Source organism: Agelaius tricolor, unplaced genomic scaffold, assembly GCF_023055355.1.
Source record: "Agelaius tricolor isolate 1412-34295 unplaced genomic scaffold, bAgeTri1.0.p SCAF_58, whole genome shotgun sequence".
NCBI classification, from domain to species: Eukaryota; Metazoa; Chordata; class Aves; order Passeriformes; family Icteridae; genus Agelaius; species Agelaius tricolor.
Window position 1 is genome coordinate 426,796 of NW_027269318.1, and position 21,349 is coordinate 448,144.

A 21,349-nucleotide genomic window follows, 5' to 3' on the forward strand; every position below is an offset into this window, starting at 1 on the left:
TATTTGACATTGATTTACTTATGTAGGAATATCCAGAAATACATAAAATAAAGTTTACTGAAAGAACATTTTTGTTTTGATTTGTAATGGGGAAAGAGTTGTATGTTGTAAAAAATAAATAAATGGATAAATAAATAAAGCCGCAACACACTTTACTCTTTGAAACGTTCCCTGAACTTTTTGTGGAGTAACAGCAAGAGGAAAAAAAGGAAAATGAGTTAAAAGAAGTCATTTCAATCACTATATGAAAGTTCAGCTTCTTGTAGTATCTGCCCAGCTAAACCCGCCCATGGTCTGCAGGTACAGCGTCAATCCCACAATTCTTCCTCCTCTCCAACCTTTCATTTCCATCTGGAATTTCTCCCAGAACATTTTAACTCTTTTCCTTGATCCTGGAGCAACTCTTTGATTGCTTGCAGCTGACTAAAGCTGAGGACAAGACATGGAATAGCATCAGAGGGAACTGAACTTGAAGAGCAAAACCTGGAATGCTGTAACACACCAGGATTGTCCCTGAGGGTTTGGGAGCATTTCCATGCCTGAAGGAGCAGTAGGATGAACTCTGTGTCCTGGAGAAAATCTGTGTGCCTCCGATCTGGATGGCATTCCACAGCTCTGCCCAGAGAAATTCTGGATGTGGCATCCCTGGAAGTGTCTAGGGCCAGGTTGGAGGGGGCTTGGAGCAGCCTGGGATCGTGGAAGGTGTCCCTGCCCATGGCAGGCACAGGGACTGGATGATCCCTTTGGTCCTTCCAACCCAAACCATTCCGGAATTCTGGGATCTGTAGAACCCAAGAAAGCAGGTTCCCCCAGAAAAAGGAAATGCACAGGTCCATTTCACCTTCAGTCAAGTAAGAACAGAAGTCTAATGGCTGAGTTTGGGATGCTCTCCATTCCCACACCCATATCCCAGGCTCCCCGCGCTCCACCCAAGTCATTGGTACCCTCGGAGCAGCCAAACCTCAGCCTTGCTCGGCCTCCTCTGCATTCCCTGATCCTCTCCCCCTCTGCCAACCCTTCCTTGGCACTCCCATCCCATCAAAATCCTGCTTCATTCCTGGAAACTCCCAGTTGCCCCATTTCCAGCCCACCAGTGCCTGCCAAGTTTGGGCCCTTTTTTCTCCTCCAAGAAGCAGCCAGGTTTCCACAGAGTCTCCCCATTTTCAGAGATCATTCCCAAGCTGTATCACTAGAGAACAAATATGTCGTAAGAGGACATGAAATGAACGACACGCACATGCTGAAATGTTCAAGGTAATTTATTTCTGACTGCAATATTTATAGATTTTCAAAAGTGACCACGGATTGGAGGATGAAATTGCCACCTCTCCAGCCACGCTGGTCAAACCAACAGTCCATCAAATGTCTCCTCCTCCAGAAAGGAATGCAAAACAATCATTATTTACATGAAAAGTGAGCAAGAAACTCCATTACAAAAATGTAAACATCAGAAGGCTTAGAAGAACAGGGCAACACAAATATTCCCAATATTTCATTGGGAAGAGCTAAAAAGTCCAGTTATCTCATTTATTTTCCCGTTACAATTTCCTGACAGAATTCCCATTCCTTTGCTTATCCTACCAACAGAGAATCAGGGAATCCTAAAATGGTTTGGACTGGGAGAGACTTTAAGGATCATCTCCTTCCAACCCCCTGCCATGGACAGGGCCACCTTCCACTGCAGGGGGTTATATTGGAATAAGGGAATGTTGGAATAAAAGATTTTTAAGCAAAAAATCAATTTTAATTAGAGGTCATTCCTTCATTAAATCAATTATCAACAGAGTCCATTCAATGTGAAAATTTCAGCATATTCCTATGGAGAATAAATGGGGGAAAAAGAACATGATGTTTTTCCATCTGATGAGAATGAGACATAAAAATATTTCCTTCTCTGAAGGCATCTCAAAAATCCCCAAATGTCTTTAATGAACAGAAAATCCTTATTTGGTTTGAGACAAAGGTGATGTTGCTCTAATTCTAAAGGATTATTTTAAACTGAAAATATATTTTTAAAACATATTTTTGGAGCTGGAAATAGAAAACCTTCCGTTAACAACGCTGGAATGAGACATTTATAAAATTAAACTCTTCTATTTATTGAAACAAAAGTCACTGGGATTTAATTACATTATTTTAATTGTATAAAAACTTTGGCCTGGTAATTATATTTCCATATTTTCCAGGCGGGAAGCTGAGATTTCCTACGGAAAGTCTAAGGAGTAGAATTGTCTTAACTCTGTGTCTGAACAGCACACTCAGAACCAGCCTCATTATCCACAGTTTGGGGCAAAAATACCCAAGGAGAAAAACATGGCTATAGGATTTGACTTCACATTTATCCACAAATAAAAATGTTGAGTGGAAAATAAGTCGGGAAATCTCCCTCGTCCCTGACTTTGGGAATGTTCTGTTGGGTCAGTGGTAGACCTTGGACTGAGCACAAGGACCTTGAGATAAGCTGGGATCAAAACCAGGTTTGCTCTGGAGCTTCAGGGATATAAAACTAAGTTTTATCTGGACAATATGGCTTTTTTTGGGAAACAGTTTAGGAATACTTGGAATTCCTCTGCCACGTATTTTGTTTTCTTTGCTCCAGCTCTTTACGAGATCCTTCCATCCTTGTGGGAGCCCTGAACTCTGCTACTGAATCCATGGAAACATCTGGAGTGCACCCGAACGCTGGGAATGGCCAAGTTATGCAGAATGACAAGAGAAGGAATTTGTTTGTCCTTTCAGATTGGCATTAAAAATAAAATAAAATAAAATAAAATAAATTCCTTGGAAATCCAAAGAGGGGGTGGAGAGATCACAGGATCATGGAATCATGGAATGGGTTGAGCTGGAAGGGACCTTAAGGATCATCCCATTCCACCCCCTGCCATGGCAGGGACACCTCCCACTGTCCCAGGCTGCTCCAAGCCCTGCCCAACCTGGCCTTGGGCACTCCCAGGGATCCAGGGGCAGCCACAGCTGCTCTGGGCACCCTGTGCCAGGGCCTGCCCACCCTCAGAGTTAGAAATTCCTTCCCAAAATCCCATCCAAACCTGCTCTCTGTCAGGGGGAAGATGCTCCAGGTCAGTCCCACTCTGGGAAACAAGGATTTGGGAACAGCCAGTGTGTCCGTCTGTCAGTCTGGAGACACTGCCTGAGAATTGTGTTTGAGGGAATGTTCAGGACAAGGAATCAATGAAGAGAGCAGATAAAATCCTTCCGTTCAAAACAAGCAATTTAATTAAATTCCTGCTCATTAGTTGTCCAACAAGCTTGAAGAATTCGATCCTAAAGAAAATCTGCAAGGAAATAAGATGGAAAACAAGGCAGGCCTTTTATGATTTTTTTTTTTTTTTAAATTTTGAGTTATCCACTCTGACTTCCATCAAATCCAAGCACTGACTTGGTGATACAGAATCAGGGAAAGCCTCAGAACCTGCTCTGGAGACAATTTTCCAGCAAATTTTCCAGAACAAAGTGAAAGATGAAGTTCTGCAGTGGATTCCAGGAACACTCTGGCTTAGTGGTGGGATTTGGTCAAAGGCTGGACTTGATCTTGGAGGCCTTTTCCCACCTTTATGATTCTATAATTATCTCGTCAGAAAATGATCAAACTCTCAATTATCAAAACTCCAAGAGCAAGAATTGGTTGGGTACTTTGAGGAACTGATGTCTTGGCAGATTTTGTCAGGACAAACTCAGCATTATCAGTAATCTGAGGTTTAAAGCTTTCATTTCAAGTGTGTCCAACTCCCTGGATGCCTCTACAGGCTCTGAAATCCCAAATCCTCCCCAGACAACTGAGCTCCCATTTGGACAAACTCTGCCTTCAATTAGTGGGAAGAAAGTAATTTTCCTTCCTTCACTGTCCCTGCTAAGATTAAAAAACTGTTTGCATCTCTTGGTAAAATTTTATATAACATTTTAAAGGTCACAGTTTGTCGGTGGACGCCTTTTGTATAAAATATGACTTTGTGTTGGCAGCTCTATCCTGAAAAACGTTACGGTTTTCCTGTAACTCCACGGAGGAGCAGGAAGGACATTAGGGCTGGATCCTGCTTTGGATTTAAAACTAATAATCCCCATCCCACTTTTTGCAAAACTTGTGACTCGTTTCACTCAGCTGATTGACAAATTCACCTTTTTAAGTGCTCTACAATTTCATTTTCTTCCAGGATACAAAATCCTGATGATTTATTTTCGCTTCAAAAAATGGGAGGTCAAGACTTTCCCATTGTAGGGAGAATTTTGCTGTTCAAACACAGCAATTGAAGAACCCCAGATTATTCCAGAGCCAAATAATTCTGTTTTCCTGGAGGTATTATACTCCTTGTTCTTGAATTCATCCGGGTCTGGTGATGGGTTTTGAAGCATTTTCCATGGAGCTTTACTGGGAAGAGTTGGAGATTAAAAAGGGGGAATAATAAAAGATATTTGTCTGTGAATATGGGAAGTGATGAACCAGAGTGAAGTCCCAACAGGAGCAACAATGCCCTGGAACAAAGGAGTGTCAGACGAGCATCTGGAAAGGTTCTGCCAAAGGCAAAAAGTCAAAGCTGAGCCATCCTAAATATTAAACAGGAAAAACACCAGTTGCAGTCAAAAAATTTACAGAATACATTTCCTATTATCAATTATTAGAAGTGGTTCTGTTAACAGGGAGGGGGATCTATAAAATCCAGGACTTCTGTAAGAAAATCAGATTTTAGGAGGAGCAGTGAACACACACCAACAGGAATTAACAGACAGAATTACGATCTTCCAGAAACCTGAGAATTCACTCAGATTTCCCTCTAATTTCCAAGTCCAAGGCACCCTTCCTCACCACACAGCCCCAATATCATGGAATTCTTGGAAGGGATTATCAACCCCAAAGCCCTGCTTAGAGCAGGTTGTTCTAGGCCGTGTCCAGTTGGATTTTGATATCTCCAGGGATGGAGACTCCACTGGACAGTCTGGCCCAGTGTCCAAACACCTTCCTAGAAAAGGAAATAATTCCAAGTTCAGATGGAATTCTGTGTTTCGGTTTATGCCTCTTGTCCTCTCACTGCTCACAACAGAATAAAATTTGACTCCAGATCATTTATTCCTTCTTTATAATTAATTTTTCCCACTGATAAGAACCTCCTGAGCTTTCCCTTCTCCATGCTGAATTCCCAGTTTTTCCAGCTTCTTTTCATATGACAGATGCTCCCTGAATCATTTTTGTGGCCCTTTGCTGGATTTGCTCCAACTTGTCCATGTTTCTCCTGGGCTGGAGAGCTCCAGATTTGTTCTCCCCACTGCTATTATCAATTTTAGGGAACTAAATTGGAATTAATAGACAAAATATTGGCTCAGTCCTCATCACTTTTCAAAGAGAGCTGCCAAAGAAACACAGGAAAATGGGATGAGGAAGATGGAATAAGGTCACCAACACCAAATTCCATCTCTGGGAAACTGTTGAGTTTTTAATCTTCTTTTTTGCCAGGGTCGGGATTAAATGTGTGAGATGGAATTTCTTGTTGGGACTCAGATGTTTATCAGTCCTTATCTCTGTCACACTCTCACAAACCCTGAGTTCTGCAGCACTTCAACAAACTAAAAATGGAGCCCATCTCTCTCTCTGCAAGGCCTTTGAAGGATCAACTGTCCAATTCAGTTGATTAAAAGTAAAAATTATTTTTACTTTTAACCCAATAACCAACCACCCATGGCTGCAATGGGGACTTTTTTATGCAATTACACAAAATCACCCAAACCCATGGAGGAGAAGGAGAAGGAGAAGGAGAAGGAGAAGGAGAAGGAGAAGGAGAAGGAGAAGGAGAAGGAGAAGGAGAAGGAGAAGGAGAAGGAGAAGGAGAAGGAGAAGGAGAAGGAGAAGGAGAAGGAGAAGGATCAGCTCCCACCCCAAAACCTCCATCTTGCTTTATATCCATTCCTGTATTCTAAACCCTTAAACTCTGAGTTTCCCACCCTGTGATCTCACACACTTCTATCCAAACTCCACACCCACAATCCCAGTTCTGTCATTCCATTCTGGAAGCTTCTCCAGGGCCTCAGGTCAGTGCAGTGTTCTCTTGGGGGTCAGTGCCTGGCAGCACAGAAATCTGAAATTCTCAGCAGCCAGGGCTCCAACAGGAACCAAACCACTCTGTCACACAACTGCCCGTGATTTTTCCAACCTCTCCAATGCAGGAATTCCCACAGCCTTCCCAGGCAACTCCAGCACTCTGCTGTCCCCACTGCTCTCATGATTTTATTGGAATCTTCCCTCTTGGAAGCTGGGATAACACAGGCACTGCCTGCCAGTTCTATTTCAACCCAGGAAGAGCTTAGTGAGATTTTCAGGAAGAATTCAGGCCCTAAAGCAAGGAATTTGTTGTGGATCGTGTCCTACGCCCACTGTAAGAACATTGCTGTGAGGTCAACAATAAATTTGGGAATTCCTAAATGGAACAGGCACCTGCATGTCTCACCTTGGAATTTAATGATCTTTCCATACACAAAATCACACCTTTAACTGGCAAAACTGGTGGAGTTTTCCAGAATGGATTGCCAGGTAATTCCTTTTATTTTTCCTGTGGGGTAAAAAAGAGGATTTTAGAGAGGGATTCTTCCTCCAAGCTTCCCAAAGATTTATTTCACAGCACCATGGGATTGTTTGGACGGGAAGGGACCTTAAAGCCCATCCAGTGCCAGCCCTGCCATGGCAGGGACACCTCCCACCACCCCACTGCTCCCAGCCCCAGTGTCCAGCCTGGCCTTGGGCACTGCCAGGGATCCAGGGGCATCCACAGCTGCTCTGGGAATCCCATCCCAGTCCTTCCTCACCCTCCCAGCCAGGAATTCCTTCCCAATATCCCATCTAAACCTTCTTTATTTCAGCTTGAAGCCATTCCTTGTGTCCTGTCCCTCCATCCCTCGTCCCAAAATCTCTTTCCAACTCTCTTAGAGCTCCCCATATAAATGTAGGGAAGTTTCACTGTCTCCTCTCTGGGAGATCCTGATGTGAATGTTAAAAGATGATTGATCTTCATTTGATGATCCTCTTGATGAGACACATCAGACTGGAATAAATAGGAATAAGAATAAGAATAAGAATAAGAATAAGAATAAGAATAAGAATAAGAATAAGAATAAGAATCTGTGTGGTTAAGGGTGCCAATCAGCCATCTCGAACTGGGTTTCTCCTGCCATTTGAAGTTTCCTGAGGACATTTGGGATGAGCAGATACAATCCAGGAGCACCTTCAGGCAGTCCAGGTGGGACAGAGAAAGGCTTGGGGGGACATCCTCATGGAAATCAAATATCCATGTTCAAACAAACACTGGATCATGTCAGACAGTACCCACACATTCCCAATCCACACCAATTAATGGGATTAATTTTTAGTCAAATAACCTGTCAAACCACATCCCACATATGTATTTGTGGAAATTTGGGACTTTTTCTATAGAAACCACATCAACATTTTGCGATGCAGATCTTCAAATGCAGGTTCCTTTGGCATATTCCTGCTTGTTTGGTGGCTTGGGAGATGCAGGACCAGGAATTTCAGGGGTCTGTCAGTGCTGGTGTCTCCTGGATTAAAAAAAATCCTAATTCTGGGAGGGGATCATATAAAACAGGCAGAAAACCCAACAGCAACATCCATCTCTCCTCAACTGTGCCTCCACATGGAAAAGTTGTGTTTAATTGGATTCAGGAGGACTGGCTGGAGGAAGTTCAGATGGGATTCATCCCAGTTAATTATACTCTCCCTGCCTTTTTGGGAAGCTTAAAAGGTCAGTTAAATATCAAAGCATTCTGTTCCCTCTGTCATTTCCAGGTTTAATTCCTCCATTTGAACAGGATTCAGGATCTCTGTACAAATCCACAGGACAGTGAGACAACAAGACAATCCCCAAATGAACACAATGTGTCCAAAAAATTTACACAGTGGTGTAGATAATTTTTAAAGGGGCTATCTAGAAAATTGAGAGGGGATTTATCCCCATTTTTTAGGTGAGAGAGGGAGGTAAGAAGCTGATTTTATGATTTTCCAGAGTTATAGGAGACTCCATAGCTCAGCGAGAAGATCCATCAAAACCTCTGGAGGCTTTGGAAGACGTGGCAACTTCGTTTTTTCCTGCTCCACGTGGTCGAGTTCCACTTTTTTTTCTTTTTTTTTTTTAATGGAAAATAAACGCTTCCAGCACGCAGCTGATTTCAGCCAGTCCGAGGGTTCCAGCCTGAGCAGATCCTGCTGCAAAAAAAAAGAAAAAAAAAAAAAAAGAGGCTCCCGGGAGGGTTGTGGGTTTAATCATCATTACTTTCCCTGCCTCTCTCATCTTTCCTCACCAGCCCTAATCTGTGCTGCTGCATCTGCAGATAAGAGTCAGCAGAATCCCTGGGATTGAAGGATGGTCTGAGGGAGGAATTCTTTCCTTTGAAAGGCTGGGAAGTGGTCCCCTGGGTGTGTCATTAAGCCGCAGGAAAAAGCAGATGCAAGCTCAGATTATCTGTTGGTGACAGCTTAAATAAAGCACAGTAATTGGCAGGGCAGGGGGGACAGGCAGCGACTGCTGTGCTGTTGAATCTGAATGAGGAATGGCTGGGGAGAAACAGGGATTTTCCTGTGAAAAAAAAAAATCATGGGAGTTTCACTTCTGTGCATAGGGAATGAGTGTGACATCCTCCACTCCTCCTGCAAACAAGGATGGTGACAGTACAAAGAGAAAACATTGGCTTTGTGCTCACTTTCTGCCTAACTATTTTCCTGAACTTTTTCCTGAATTTTTTACTGAACTTTATTTCAGTGCTTGGCACCTGGGAAGAGGTGTTATCTCCAGAGATTTTTGAACAAGGAATATTACTCTGAAGCCTCCCTTCCAATCCCTGACAATTTTGATCCTACTTGTGATGGAATCACAGAATGGTTTGGGTTGGGAAAGGAGCTTAAAGGTGATCGGGTTTCAACCCCTCTGTCATGGCAGGGACACCTCCCAGTGTCCAGCCTGGCCTTGGGCACTGCCAGGGATCCAGGGGCAGCCACAGCTTTCTTGGGAATTCTATTCCAAGGCCTCCCCACCCTCACAGGGAAGGATTCCTTCCCAATATCCCATCCATCCCTGCTCTCCTTCACCTCAAGGCCATTCCTCCTGTCCCATCCCTCCAGACCCTTATCCAAATTCTCTTTCCATCCTTGTAGGAAGCCCGGTTTTTATGGGAAGCAGAATCATTGCTGTCACTGTGTCTCAGCACTCAGTCACACCGGGACCAAAGCTGGGGAGTAAAACCAACCAACAAACCAAGCAAAATTCCTAAAAATACTTGTCCCCTGCTAATTTGAACCTGAGGAAGCACCCATGACAGAATATCCTTGCCCTCTCCATAGGTGCTCCTGGCTAACCCAGGCAGTTGGAGCTGCTGGTTTGTTTAGTTGGGAATTTTGCAGGATGTCTGATTTCTAGGAATGGGCATTGTGGATAAGGCTTGTTTGTTTTGGCTCTGTTTCCATGGGGATAAACAGAAGTGGAGTGATTAATTTCCATTCTGTTGCCATGGTTATTAATAATAATGAGGTGATTATTACTGCACTGTAAACCTGACAGCAATTCCAACGCTGCCATAAAAAATGAGAGAGGGAGAGAGAGGGGAAAAAAAAGCAACAATGAAAGAGCTGGAGCTGATCCTGAGCCCGGGAAAATCAGCACTCACACGTTGCCTTCGATGAGAGGCAGTGAAATAAAAGATGTGTTCTTGGAGAGCCCGGACTTGCAGACAGAGCAATATTAATAAAACAAGTGATAGATGAGAAGCCCTCACTGACTTCAGCAGATTTGCACCCACTGAGATTTGACGAGGCCGGAGATCTGCCAGTACAAAAGTCCCACCTGGTTCACACATCCAATGGAAAATCAGGATGTGTTCAGTACTCCCTGCATCGGGCTCTATCTCATTATTTTCATTACAAAAAACACTGGTGCTGCGTGGGGGTGATGAGTAGAGGCGAGTAAAAATATAATTACAAAAACAAGCAGCAGCTCTTCCCCCTGGGTGAGTAATAAGCAACTCCCACATTCCTGGTACCTGCTCAGCTGGCTCTGCCTCCCAGCTCCAAGTGATTTGTATTCCTCCTGGAGACATTGCCATGGTGTTGGAACAACAAGTAACACTCCGTCCATCAGATTGTCCCCGCGGATGAGATCACATTCGGCGAGGATTCCGCGCTCGGAGCCGCGATGGTTTGCAGACTTCCGTCCTCCCCAGCCCCGACTAGGTGAGGAAAGCTCAGGATTGGCAAATCCCAGCCACTGGGCAGAGTTGTTGTTGTTATTTTATGGCTGGCTGGGACTCGGCATCAGCCTTTTCACACAAGCCTTGGAAGGACGGGAGCAGGATGAGAAAGTGACTGCTCGCATTCTTCTCCCCAAAGCCACAGCCTGCGCTGTGAGTTTTCCACGTTTCCTCTCCCAAACCAGGGGAAATTATTTTGTGTGCTTGGTTCTTCCTTCTCCCTGCGTCTCATTTTGATTTGGGAGTGCAGCACCAACCCTCTCACCCTATCCTTTGCCATCCTTTATCAGGATGCCACCTTTGGCAAAATAAAATCCCCAGCCCGGCTGCTTCCCAGATTTCCTTGTGAGCTGAGGTGGCTTCAAAGGTCGCAGGACAGCAGAGCAGCACTGGCTGTCAAACACTGCCAAACACCAGAGCCAAGGTGAAAAATAAAAACTCTTGGCTCTGGAGAGATTTCAAAGCAAAATGGGGCTGTCAAGGGTTTTCTGCTTCAAACAGGAATCCCTGTTCTCACAGAACCCCAGAATGGCTTGGGTTGGAAGGGACTGATAGGGAAGATGTGTGTTGGTGTCTTCACAATTCCATGGGTCGGATTTTCCACAGGGAAAGGAAGAGGGAGACGTGCAGCCAGGAGTCTGGGATAAAAGGAAGGAGTTTTGGATAAAAGGAGGCTGCATGCTCCTGTACAGAAAATCCCGCTGAGAAACCCAATGTTCATAAAGGAGAGAGGGGAGTCCTGCAGTTTTATTCAGATAAAGGGAGAGAGGCCACTGAGACACATCCCCACTGGGGGTTTTCTCTCTCAAGGTTTTGGAGGCAGGCAGATTAAAGGTAAAACAGATTTAAAAGGTGTTTATAGTAATACTTAGTGTGGGATCATCACTTGTCAAGATGGACCTGAAACTTGGAAAGTGCTGAAAATAAATTCCAGAATCATAAAAGAGCTTTGGTTGGAAGGGACCCGGCAAATCACCTCATCTGGAGTGGCAGGGCAGCCTCCCACTGGACCAAATTGCTCAGGGACAGCAAAAGAAAATAGTTTTTAAATCATAAACAACCACACTGAGATTAAATTTTCAGGAACATGAAACAGAATGCAGGATTACTTCCAAAAACTGTGTGATTCCTGCCTGCACTGACTGCAAAGCACCTCTCACAACACCCCACACACACACAGATTGCACTACACTTACACCCTCTTGTAACAACACCCCCCTTTGGCTGGGAGCACATGGAAAAGGGAGAAACTCCCAGAGTGTTTCATCTGAAAGAAAAGGGGAAAAAAAAATAAATCCCAAGCCCAAGCCCAAGCTGTAGAGCAATTCTGAGCAATGCAGCGCAATCCTCCCTCTGGCTGGGGATGGGAGGGAAGGGGATGGGGGGAGAGAGAAAAGGAGGAGGGGGCTAGACAAGTTCGTGGTTAGATGGGAGCACATGGAAAAGGGAGAAACTCCCAGAGTATTTTGTCTAAAAGAGAAGAAAAGGGGGGAAAAAAATCCCAAATTCCGGAGCAATTCTGAGCAATACAGCTGGTTGGGGATGGGGAGGGGAGGGGATGGGGAGAGAGAGAAAAGGAGGAGGGGGCAAGACAAGTTCGTGGTTATGTGGGAGCTCCCACCCATTTCCTTTCCTTGCCCTTCCCAGGCATGTCAGAGCCGGCAGCCAAGACAAATCCAAGTCTCCCGACGGACGGACGGACAGACAGACAGACAGCACCGCTCACCGGGAGGGAGCCCAGCCCTGCAGCGGCGGCGGGGAGGGGGAAAACATGGCCAAGGGGGCAGTGCCCTCTGCTGCCAGAGCACCGGTGTGGATGTGGAGGATTCCGAGGAGAAAAGTGAGGGACGGGGGCTCTGGGAATGTGTGGATGAGCAGCCCGAGAGGGGAATTTGAGCGCGGTTCGTGTGAGGGCAGCGGGGGTCACCTGAGGACTGCCCGAGGTGAAGTGGATCCGACAGTGTCCGATTCCCTCTGATACACCTCAGGGTTTGGCTTTTATATTTTTCAGATTCTGTGCTGCTTTAGTGTGTGGGTCTGAGCTTCCCATCAGGGCATGCTGAGCTCTGTGCACAGAGCAGGGAGACAAAACAATTCCTGCTCCAGCTGGGCACCAAGGACAAATGATCCAAATCTCAGCCCCAGAGCACAAACCCCGTGGGCTGGAGAGAGAAAAACAAGCAGGGTGGGACTGCAGGGGCTAAAGCTGGAATGGGACAATGAACTGCAAGATGCAAATGGAGCAGAACTGATCCCAGGGAGAGAGCCCGGGAGCGCTGGTGCATTTTGGGGCCATTTTGGTTCATCTTGGGTGCAGCCCTGGCTGGGCTCTTGTGCTGCCCAAGGTGCATCCATGGAGGCCTTTGAATAAATCCCTGCTTTATTCTTTAGCTCTGTCCAGCCTCTGCTCTAGGGCAGCCTGCACAAGGCATCACTCACTGCTCTGATCCCATGAGTTTCCATGAGGTGAAGTCGATCCCATGATGTCCCACTCCCTCACTGCTCTATTCCCATGAGCTTTGATGAGCTGGGATCTTTGTCCATCCTTGGATTCCTTGAGCTGGAGTCCTTGGAGCTGGGATCTCCTTGCTGGGGAGTTCCCAGAGCTGTGTTGTGATGCCAAAGGTGGTGGCACAACCAAAGCCTCTGGATGGGATCCCTCACCTCCACACGATGCTGTGGACCAGAGCTGGAGCTGGGCATGGACCACAGCAGCTCCACAGGGAAACAGAGGGCAAGTGAGAGGGGTGGGAGGAAGCTGCACCTGTTCAACACCTCCCAAAAAATATCTCCATGATGACTTGTGAAGGCTGACCTAGAACAGAGACTAGACAGAGTTAAAGAACAAAATAGAGATTTATTAGAAGGCCTCAATGGATACACCTTAGGCTAAATCAAATAGATTTGGATTATGAGTCTAAACATTCATAATTTTTAACATTCTCTCCATCACAAACCCCTTGCAGCTGTAGCTCTTAGTTTTTTCACTCTTTTACCTTTCCCATCTTTCTCCTGTCCATCTTCTTCCTCTATTGATCCCACCCAGTCCCCAAAACAAAAGGTTTTTGTGTCTTTCTCACATCTGTCCAGGTGAGATAAGAGGAATCCAAGGATTGCCATTTTTCCTCCTCATTTCCTTCTCCTCCATGCCATGGAGTGTTCCATGAAATCAGAACTGGTGTCCCACACCTGAAAGGTGCAAAATAGAAGAAAAGGATCCGTTGGATGCTGTGGAAATTGGGGGTTGCAGCGCAGGGTAAGAACTAGGATTCCCATTTCCAAGGCAAAGCCGGAATTTCAGGGAACACCTGCTTAGTTCTGACGTGGAGTGTGAGCAAAGCCAAGGAATTCCAGATTTTCAGCCTCTTCATCAAAATCAACGAGAAGGAAACTGAATCAGGAGCTTTGGGAATTGCAGGAACTGCAGCCAGAGTTTGTGTTCACACCTACACCTGCAGTTCATGAGCCCTGTGGGACGGGCTTTGTGCAGATTGGAAAAGCAGGAATGATGTAAAGCCCTCATCATACGTCTTCCTGACTCATGGGTATCATCACATCCATGCTGGATGAGGGGCAAGAAAATGGGATTCTCCACTTGTGGTGTGCTTTGCATGGCATCTCCACAGCAGGTCGTGTGGGGAGGAAAGGATTCCAAGAGTTATTGGAAAGCTCATGGATTGGGATGAGGAAAGGAGAGGTGTGAGGTGTCCCCATCTCCAGAGGCACTCCCGGCCTCTCTGGGATCCAGGCAGCACTCAGAGCTCTTTGGAAGGTTATGGATGAAGGAATATGAGAGCAGCCACATGCTAAACTACAATGGAACTGAATAAAGTCCAAACAGGCCAGGAGTTGGACTTCCATGATCCTTGTGGGTCCCTTCCAGCTCCAGATATTCCATGATTATATGATTAAAACAATGAGAGATGTGGGAGTCCCTATCTAAGTCTCTGATTTATTGCCTAAGAAGGTCAAGAACTCTTTTCACCACAGGGTTCCAACTTCAGGGGCCAGAAGAAATCCAGGGACCTTTTCTCTTGTATAAAATTTTCCAGTAATTTTGAGGAGGGGCTGACCTGAGCCTGAGGTCACCCAAAATATTTCTCTCTCTCTCACTCTCCTCTCCCGTGTGTCACTGCTTGGAAAAGATTTGTACAGGACCTCATCCATGCAATGACCTCGTGACATCCTGGGATCACCTGGGGGAGGCCGGATTGGTGCCTTGGGCAGGCTGACCCAGAGCAGAGACTGGACAGAGCTAAAGAATAAAGCAGGGATTTATTCAAAGGCCTCCATGGATGCACCTTGGGCAGCACAAGAGCCCAGCCAGGGCTGCACCCAAGATGAACCAAAATGGCCCCAAAATGCACCAGCGCTCCCGGGCTCTCTCCCTGGGATCAGTTCTGCTCCATTTGCATCTTGCAGTTCATTGTCCCATTCCAGCTTTAGCCCCTGCAGTCCCACCCTGCTTGTTTTTCTCTCTCCAGCCCACGGGGTTTGTGCTCCTGGGCTGAGATTTGGATCATTTGTCCTTGGTGCCCAGCTGGAGCAGGAATTGTTTTGTCTCCCTGCTCTGTGCACAGAGCTCAGCATGCCCTGATGTGAAGCTCAGACCCTCACACTAAAGCAGCACAGAATCTGAAAATATAAAAGCTCAAACCTGAGGCATCAGGATAATCTAAAATTCCTTATCAAATTCACCTCACTTTCATTTGGGGAACACAAAACCTCTGTTTCAGGGTTTGTCCTCTCAGGCCATGCTGAGGGTGAGCGAGGCATTGAGGCTGTTGGATTTTTAGGACACGGCCGCCAAGTCAGACACTTGAGAAAAGCCAAAATGAGGAACTGGAGAGGCCAAGGAATGATTCAGAACAAGTGCAAGACAAGAGAGTGGGAAGCCACAGCGTCTCCTCTGCATGTCCAAACAGGGCAAGGATCCCACAAGGCAAAAACAAAGTCAGGTGGGCTGGGAAGAGGCAAAGAAAAGGCGTCAGAGCTGAGAGAGGCGGGTGCGAACAAGCCACGGAAATGTGGCCGCAGCCAAGCTGCACATGGAGCAGCCAAAAGCAACTGAGAGACTCCTTGTGATCCCAGAGGGGTGGAGAAACCACAGCTTTGGGTTTCTGCTCCTGTCCAGAGTCTCCTGGGGCATGGACTGTGGGCAGCTGTAACCAGGAAGGTCAAGAGGAGGAGGAGGAGGAAGGTGAGGGTGGAAAATGGACCAGGGGAAATATTCCTCTTCACCCCTGGAAGTGTCCAAGGCCAGGATGGAGGGGCTTGGAGCACCCTGGGGGGGTGGAAGGTGTCCCTGCCCATGGCAGGGATTGGAACAAGATCATTTTCAAGGTTCCTTCCAACCAAACCCATTCTGGAACTCTGGAGGAAATCTTCAGGGCTGTATTATAACTTAACTTCATCAGGTAGCTGCTAATCTCAAACATTAATTAATTAAAGCCTCAGTACCTGAACTGATGATTTTCCTTTCCCTTTGGAGAAAGCATCCATTAAGAAAAGAAAAATACATTTTCAATCATCCTCCCCAAAGACTCAAAAATAAGAAAAAAAAGTCATCCCCCCCCCCCAAAAAACTCCCATGATTCACAAGGAATAATAAAATAAATTAAATAAATTAAACAAAACAATATCTTAATAATTAATTTATAACTATCATATAGTATTAGTAATATTATTAAATAAAGCTGGTTCAGGTTTTATTATAAAAAAGGAATAGTGAAATCTGAGACTTCCATCCTTATTTATGTAGGAAGGGATGATGCAATAAGTTGATAAAACACTTTTGCCAATCTTCACAATATTTGATATTTTTCTTGCAGTTTCAGCTTGAAGGAATTAGTCATTATATGGGGAAATGAGCTCTTTTAAAGCAAAACAAAAAACAAACCAATTTTCAACATTTTTTTTAGCTTTCATAGTGTTCAAACAAATCCTGAGGAAGTCAGCTTTAAAAGAAAAATAAATATCATCCTGTTCAATGAATTTTTAAATCAGAATTTAAGGTCTTCCTCTGTCTTTTATATATCTTATTTCTCCCAGCTTTTCTCTGCTTCCTGAGAGGATTAATCAATTAAAATGCTATTATTCATTCACGCCACTTTAAAAAGATTTATTCTATTTTAATACCTATTAATGAAGACAAAGTTAAATTTGTTTGGAATATCATCATCAAAACAGGATCTCAGACATTTATAACAAAGGCATTTAAAAAAAACTATCAAGAATTCATTTCATTTCATTTCCCTGCCTTTCTTAAGTACAGAATCTGTGAAGAGCCTAAACTGTCATTGGAGACACAGCAATTAAAAATTTGCTGATTTCCAAGATAGGAAATGGAATTGAGGATGCCACTTAGTTTATTTTCGGATGATTGAATGAAGGTAGGATGGTTTCCCCTTACAGAACATGCATGATGCCTTGTGCAGGCTGCCCTAGAGCAGAGGCTGGACAGAGCTAAAGAATAAAGCAGGGATTTATTCAAAGGCCTCCATGGATGCACCTTGGGCAGCACAAGAGCCCAGCCAGGGCTGCACCCAAGATGAACCAAAATGGCCCCAAAATGCACCAGCGCTCCCGGGCTCTCTCCCTGGGATCAGTTCTGCTCCATTTGCATCTTGCAGTTCATTGTCCCATTCCAGCTTTAGCCCCTGCAGTCCCACCCTGCTTGTTTTTCTCTCTCCAGCCCACGGGGTTTGTGCTCTGGGGCTGAGATTTGGATCATTTGTCCTTGGTGCCCAGCTGGAGCAGGAATTGTTTTGTCTCCCTGCTCTGTGCACAGAGCTCAGCATGCCCTGATGTGAAGCTCAGACCCTCACACTAAAGCAGCACAGAACCTGAAAATATAAAAGCCAAACCCTGAGGCATCACTAAATTCTTGATAAACAGGGCCTGAAGTGATTATTGAGGCTTTGGTGGAGTTCCCAGCACTGCAGGCAGCTGGGGTGACATTCCTGCCATCACCAGATAGAAATTCCAAAGAATTATCTTTCCCTAAGCTTCAGGGAGAGGGAACTTTTGGAATGACCCCAGCCAGGAAGTGGATCCCAGAACTGAAGCCAGGCTGGGAGAGCTGGGAATGCTCCCCTGGAGAGGAGAAGGCTCCAGGGAGAGCTCAGAGCCCCTGGCAGGGCCTGGAGGGGCTCCAGGAGAGCTGGAGAGGGACTGGGGACAAGGGATGGAGGGACAGGACCCAGGGAATGGCTCCCACTGCCAGAGGGCAGGGATGGATGGGAGATTGGGAATTGGGAATTCCTGGCTGGGCTGGAATTCCCAGAGCAGCTGAGGCTGCCCCTGGATCCCTGGCAGTGCCCAAGGCCAGGCTGGACAGGGCTTGGAGCAGCCTGGGACAGTGGGAGGTGTCCCTGCCCATCCAGGGGTGGCACTGGACGATCTTGAAGGTCCCATCCAACCCAAGCCCTCCCGGGATTCTGGGATTCTTGTCACATCCGTAACCTGCTCACTTTTCCCGACACCTCACTGAGGTCACATCCCTTGGAAGAAACCTCCACCAGCTCCAGGGACTGAAGAGGGCATTTCCATCCTCACATTTCCCTAATCCCTGTCTCTGTATTGTCTGCAAACAGTAGGAGAAGGGGAGGGCAGCCTGGAGAGCCGGGAGTCACGGGCACCTCGAGCTGGATGGAGGACAGGAACCAGCCACGCTCGTTAGTCCTTAAATTAGCAAAGCGCTGCCAGGGTAACGGCTGTCTCCACAATATTGTTGTCTTGACTAAACAACTTTCCCTAAGCTCCGTTGAAATAATCTGTTTTTTCACCTGCAGGAGTGAAACATTCGAGCCGACATTCCAAGACGGATCTGGTTAAGGCCATAAAAATTTTGTGGTAACCTATATATTATTTTTATGCATATGCTTAACACGATGTGTTTTATGAATGTGCTAAAGTGCAATAAATCACCTAAAATGTGGTGTAAAACACTTCGGGCTCTTAGCAGAGTATCAGATGCTCGCACATATTCCACACCACCGTGGGCTTGTGCAGATGCGGGAGGGTAGGGACATGTCATCTCCTGGGAATAGCAGGAAGATGGGAATGTGGCTTCTCTGCTGCATGGGAGGTCGGGAGAGCAGCCCCTGGCCCTGTGGTGGATTAGCAGCCAAAATGAAGGCAGAATGTGTGGAAGAACCCAGCCTTTACTGGGAGTAATCCCAACAACTGGAGTTTCGCAGGAGTTGTCCTGCAAAAGAGAGGAATTCTGCCTCTTCTGGTGGATAAAAAATAACACTGAAATTCCTGGTTTTTGCAGAAGCTCAACATGAGAAGTCCTAAACTGAATCCCTCAGCTGGCTCTGCTGAGGGTCAGGATCCAGAGTGGATGAGGCCTGGATTAACCTCCTGCTCCCAGCTCCCTCGGATGTATGGATCTGGGGTTAGAGCACCATTCCATACCACGTCCTTCATTCTTACAACTCCAGCAAGTGTGGCCTAAGTTTAGATGCTTAAGTCAGGCTGGAAAAGCATCCAAAAACCTTTTCATGTTAAGGGATTGGAAAAATCTGGAGATGAAGGTGCTTCAGAATTTCTCATATTCTCATATCCTGTTCATCATCTCCAAGTCATGTTGGAAAAACTGGCATGAAAGAAAATTCTCTGCTTTACTTAATTTTTTTTAATTAAATGTGGGCATAATGATCCTTTTTGCTTATAACACTTACAAAATATTAAAAATTAGTTTAAAAAAGGGACTTATCACAGGAATTTGGGCAAGGATTTGATATCATTGGTCTGCAGATTTGATATCCTGCTCCACTGATCATCAGTGAAGGACATGGTGGGAATCTGGGAATGTTGGAGTTGTCCTGTGCAGGGCCAGAACTGGATTCAGTGATCCTTGTGGCTCCCTTCTAACTCAGGATATTCCATGATTCAATATCCCAAAGCTTTAAATGTGTAAAAATCAGGTGGATTTTAAAAAGAAATGGTGCTCTGAGCAGAGAAGGGATAAAGAAGTGAGTGTTGAATTTAACTTTTTTACAGCTTTTTGACTGCCTGGCATCAGGGAGCTCTTCCTGAGGTGATTTCAGTTGTCCAGGAACTCCCAATCCCTACACCCTGGAGTTTAGGATAAGGCAGCTCCAAGAGAAGCATCAGATGGGTGAGGTGGCAGGAGAGCTGGAAATATCCCAAAAAGTTTCATATCCTGCCCGTGCCCCATCAAAACCAACACATTTCCCCAGAGCACTTCACTCTCATCAAGGTGAGGAAGTGTTTTCCAATGGAAAAATATTCCATGTCACCAGATCTCATAAAAGGTCACCTCAGGCCCCAGTAAAATTAATTTGGGTTCTTTGAAAGTGGGCATCCACAGGGACCAGGTAATTTTTTATTTGTTTTAACAAATAATTTGTTTGTTTTTGCTTGAGGAAACTCCCGTTGACTTTGGCTGAGCTCAGGTTTCTGCCCTAAGGACAGAAAACTCCGAGTTATGGACTTAAATGGCTCTGGAGAGACAGGATGGATAATTATGGACTGGGAGAACTTTTTGGGGGTTAGGAGTGAGAGGAAAAGAAGAAGCAGGAGGAAACAGGGGCATAAAATGTCTGAAGAGCAAAGCCTGCTCCTTTGTTTTAGCTGAAATCCATGGGATTTTGTATCCCTATAGAGATCTCTCATGGACCAATTTAGAATCAGCCTCAACTTCCCAAAAAACCCAGAAAATCCCATAGAATCCCAAACCCACAGGAGAGGCTCTGGAAGGGCAGGAGTGTGCAGTATCAGGCAGTGTTTGTTGGTATCAGGGATAAGCCCAGATCCTGTGCCTGGAAGTTTGGGAAGTCTCCTGTCCTAGTGGAATTCACGGAATCACCAACCTGGTGGGGGGATCACCACAGTGGTTTGGAGCTCTTCTCTCTCTGCCAGCAAAACAGGCACCAGAGGGCTTTGGAAACATGGGAGGGGAAAGGAGTAAAAAGGGGGGAAAAAGGGGAAAACAGGGAAATACAGGACAAGGCAGCAGTGCCAGGATCAAACACTCGGGGCTGGGTTTGGGATGCAGAGATGGATTCACGTTCTCAGGCCAGGACACAGAGGGACAGGAGGATGTGAGAGCCGTGGGATTCTGCATGGGTGAAGAAGAGGAGAAAACTCCACTACCCCCATTTTTTTTTTTTTTATTTTCCTGTCCTTTTCAGCACGTCAGTCCTGAATTTCAAGGAGTAAAAACAGGGAGACTCCAGTGGGAATGTGCTGGAGAGTTGCTGATGGCCCTTAGGGCGTTTCCAGGTTAACCATCCTGGAAATATGGAATATCCTGAGCTGGAAGGGATCCATCAGGACCATCAACCCAACCCCTGGACTGATGCACAGACACCCCAACAATCCCACCCTGGGCATCCCTGAGGGCATTTTCCAAATGCTCCTGGAGCTCTGGCAGTTTTGGGGCTGTGCCCAGCACCCTCTGGGGGAAGAACCTTCTCCTAAATCCAACCTAACCCACCCCTGACAGGGATAATGGTTCCACAACTTCCCTGGCATCCTCTTCCAATGCTTGACATTAGAAATATTTTTTTCCTAATATCCAATCTAAACCCCCCCTGGTATAACTTAAAGCCTTTTCCTCTTCTCTTGTTCCTTGTTCTGTGATCCAGAAGAATCTGCTACCCTCAGATTTAAATAAAAAATATTAAAAAAACCCCAGAAAATTATTTCAATAAATCCATATTTAAATGTCACGAAACAACGTCCTAAAGGATTTTTGGCAGCTCAGTTGAAGCGCCTTTGAAAAACCAGATTAATTTGAACAGACAAGTTTAAAAAATCCAGCTCATGTGGATTCCCACTTGCAAATTTGGGATATCTTCCTTTTGGTTCTGCTGTAAATATTTCAAGAAGAAAGTAGAGCATTCTCTTTGTTTCTTCTTCACAGTCCCAATTATTAAAATGGGATTAAAATATTGATTTATTACAGCATGGAGAGGGATAAAACTCCAGTGTTTTTATGTAATTCGGACCAAGGCTCCCTTTTTATCTCTGCTGCCAAGAGCTGGAATAATCCCTTCCCATGGCTGCCTGAGCTGGAAACGTCTGCCAGAAGCATGGAGATTCCCAAACTACTGCTGTCTCC

The 21,349-nt window shown here is 45.6% G+C and overlaps 1 long non-coding RNA gene across 1 annotated transcript; it reads left to right on the forward strand.

The window, feature by feature from the left end:
* Positions 1–10,055: 10,055 nt before the first annotated feature.
* LOC139605023 (uncharacterized) lies at positions 10,056–20,197 on the forward strand. The gene is made up of 3 exons (XR_011684204.1): positions 10,056–10,237; positions 11,902–12,094; positions 18,048–20,197. It is a non-coding gene; the product is annotated as an uncharacterized lncRNA (long non-coding RNA).
* The last annotated feature ends 1,152 nt before the right edge of the window (positions 20,198–21,349 follow it).